Genomic DNA, 3,749 nt, shown 5'->3' with positions numbered 1-3,749 from the left:
GAAGAGAACATTGACGGACAGAAAAGGAAATAAACAACCTTCATGCGAAAGGAAGATAGTTGATATAAGTTCCCCGAAGAGTTTAGTGTCGATTCTTGACAGAAGAAAAAGAGAATTGTAAAATGATCGTAAATTTGGAAAACTGAAGAAGTGTGATGTCGATACACAAGGATTGAATATTGTGACTTCTGAATGTTTTATCGATTATTTCTGGCACATTTGCTCAATAAATAAAGAGAAACTTTCAGCAAACTATTCTGCGCTTTTTAAAGCAACGATTGCAGCATACCATTTCAATTGCTGAGGCATCCTTGTGTTTCACGTTAGATATTTGAAATGTAAGGTTTTAAAAAAACTGAATGGGCAAAAAAGTTAAAACTCTTGAAAGATGTGTCGCCAAAAATCTGACGGAGCTTGTTTATGCGCATATCTGTCTACCTATCGATCTATTTATCTCATTGTGTTGTGTCGATCGGGGCAAAATTGTTTATTCAGTTCAGGAGAAATAACGAAATCATTGTTTCCACTTCACTACGAGCCATAAAATGTCTCTGACAGCTAGTATTTTATAAAATGTCATTATTATACATTTCAGTTTTGGGATAATAAAGACAGAGATATATTGTTACCAGCTGTTTACTAGTACTGGAGGTGTTACATTTGTTATAAATACGGATCGTTTTCGCATTCGTTATTTTTTCCGTGTTTCTTCATTGCTCTCTCTATTTAGTATACGTAAGTGAACTTCTAAAAATATTTTATTTTCTTTATGGAATTTGTATGAAATGTTTACATGACTCTTTTGCATTATAACTCAGATAGGATTTCAAAAACTGAATTTGTTCGTCAATGTTTTCTAATAATAATAAATAAAATGGGAAATGTGTCTAATTTAAAGGGTTTCTAGTTGTAACTTGATTTGATTTTATTGGTAATGAATAAAGGGTAAAAGGTCTAAATCTAAACTAATTGTATTTTCTGTTTCTGTATATGAATATGTCTGTGGGCGTGTGTGTATGTATGTATGTATGCATGGGTGGATGGATGGATGGATGGATGGATATATCTATCTATTTATCTCTGTATATATGTGTATGTATGCATTTGTAACACACACGCACACATACATACAAACACACACACACACACACACACACACATATATATATATATATATATATATATATATATTAGGGATAAACATCCAAATTTCTCTAAAACTATATATTGTTCAGAGACGTGTTAGTTAATATGACATGCGTTTCATATTTCAAAAGAACCAGACACTCTCCTCATCAGGAGGCTCCACGACACGAAAGACTCCATGAAAACAATACAAAAAAGGACAACTCACATAATCACGTTCCAACGAGTTTTTTTTTTTTCGAACTCGTTGGAACGTGATTGTGTGAGTCGTCCTTTTTTGTATTGTCTTCATGCGGTCCAATGAAAAACTAACCTCCACCAACTACTCTGACAATATATCTGTGCATACCTTTGAATGCCACGTATGGCATAACGTATACCTACCTAACGGAGGCCTCAAAAGGCATGCTAAGATCCTTCTGTACTTATACCTTAGATCCATGTTGATGTATGATGTGGCTTTTCAAGTTAGAACACAAAGCATGTGTAAAGTAGAAAGTCAGACATTTTACAGCTTTTAAAGGACATACTAAAATTAGAGACAATGTTCATTGGATCAAAAAGTTTCATCGACGGGCCGTTTCGGAGACGTCTTAGTTAATATGACTAAATTGTTCATGCACGTTGTCCGCGTGAATTGTTTATATCCTCGTCGCAACTGTTATGATTTTGGTTCCCCGTCCACTCGCAAATTCTTGGCGCCACTATTACGTTGTGGCGACATTCCGCCTCTTACTATCTTTGACTCGCCTGTCGTGCTATCAATGACTTTGAAGCGTCTACGTTAATAGTAGCTCGAACTCGTACGACATAGTGATCTCATATCAAGGTATACAGCGCATGACCTTGCAAGTGGGACCCAGTTAGAATTTTCTTCAGGTCGAGTAGTACATCTCGCTAAAAAGGTCCCCGAATAAGGGTTGTTTAGGGATGATGAACAACACCCCCATGTTTCCAAACCTCAAAGAATTCCTTTCAACACATGGCTATGATTCTCCCCCACTACTTCTACTCGTGATCATAGATGCACATATCCTCAGCCACCAAGGGACATGCTTAAACAACTGGCAAGCAAATCTGTGGTAATAAGCAGAATATTTGCTGTAGCCCATCTTTTATACCAAGACAAAACAATGTACATGTTTAACACTTTCAATCAGTTAAGATCAGAAACCATGAGAGCCCCTGCCTGCTACTGCATTATTATTATTATTATTATTATTATTATTATTATTATTATTATTATTATTAACTTTATTTTTTTAGCGCTCACGATCTGTAGCAACAAACAACGCCTAAACCGAAACCGGAATATATATATTGCTCTAAGAAATTCCAACTTTGATTTTCACGTTTTATTTACAATCTTATAATGATATAATATATGTTAATATCATATAATGAAATGATAGAATATCAAATATCCATTCTGATTGAACTCGTACTTTCATGCATTTAAATATGCAATCATCAAGTTCATGTAGTAGTGGTGACAGTTTTGTTTTAAAATTTACACACATACGCGCGCACACACACACATAAACACACACACACACACACACACACACACACACACACATATATATATATTTATATGTGTGTGTGCGTGTGTGTATGTGTGTGTGTGTGTATAAAACTGAGAATCTGTGTATGAGTATGTGTGTGTATGTGTTTGTCTGTGTCGGTATGTGTGCCTCACTAAAACTCGAGAACTCCCCAACCAATTTCATTCAAATTTTATACATGCACTACTTATGCTTATTTCCATGCTGACTACCTGAAAATTACCATTAACGTGATTTTTATCCTTATTTTATGAATACAACTAAATAAATCAAAAATAAAATATTAGTAGAATATATGTACTCCTCATCAAAAACCCGCATTCTCTGCGGTCCTATTTTGATATAAATTCATGCGGTCGTCGTGGGAACACTCAAATCTTGCAAGTGTTTGTGTATAGACGTAGAAACTTGCATTGCTATGATATATGTTAACACGTGTTCACATATTTTTTACATATATTGCAATGACGATGGAAGAAAATGCATATAAGATTTTAATCTTGAAATTACCTAATTCACAATTAATGTGAAGTCTTTTTATATATCTTCTCACAAGCTCGCTTTCAATCGCATGTGTTTATGGAGGTTTTCTCGGTAGCTTCGTAAATTCTTGTAAATGCTTTCTGAAAGCGTTCCTGTGACGAGTGATCGGCCTATAGTTACTAACTGTGTTTCCCTTGCTCTTATCCTTTGTAATGTGTATTGTCCTCCCTCTAGTCATCCCATCTTGTTTTATTCCTCCATTTCGGCAATCCTGAAGTTGTTCCCTCAGCCTCCCATGTAAACTACTGAATTTCTATCGCTAGTACCCTTGAACTAAATCTGGTCCTTGGTACTTTCAATTTGGCATTTTTCCTAACACGGCTGCTTCTCACTCACTGATTCTTCTCTCACTTTCTTCAACCATACTACATCTCCCATGTGATTGACTGATTTATCCCAAATATTACTCCAGAAACTTTCTAGCTTCCTCTGCATCAGGTTTCTCATCTTCAGTATTTCGTTCTCCACTATTTATTTGGTTATAAAATCTCCTTT

General features: G+C 35.2%; 1 long non-coding RNA gene across 2 annotated transcripts in view; it reads left to right on the top strand.

Moving 5' to 3' along the window:
- Positions 1–651: 651 nt before the first annotated feature.
- The window catches only part of LOC128248176 (uncharacterized), a 20,577-nt gene continuing 17,479 nt past the window's right edge, over positions 652–3,749 (top strand). For both annotated transcript variants that reach the window (XR_016242103.1, XR_008264476.1), the window contains exon 1: positions 652–735. This is a non-coding gene — a long non-coding RNA (uncharacterized LOC128248176). The remainder of the gene's footprint in view (positions 736–3,749) is intronic.

This window comes from Octopus bimaculoides, chromosome 6 (assembly GCF_046866305.1).
Source record: "Octopus bimaculoides isolate indiv1 chromosome 6, ASM4686630v1, whole genome shotgun sequence".
NCBI lineage: Eukaryota > Metazoa > Mollusca > Cephalopoda > Octopoda > Octopodidae > Octopus > Octopus bimaculoides.
This window is presented reverse-complemented; position numbering and strand designations above follow the sequence as displayed.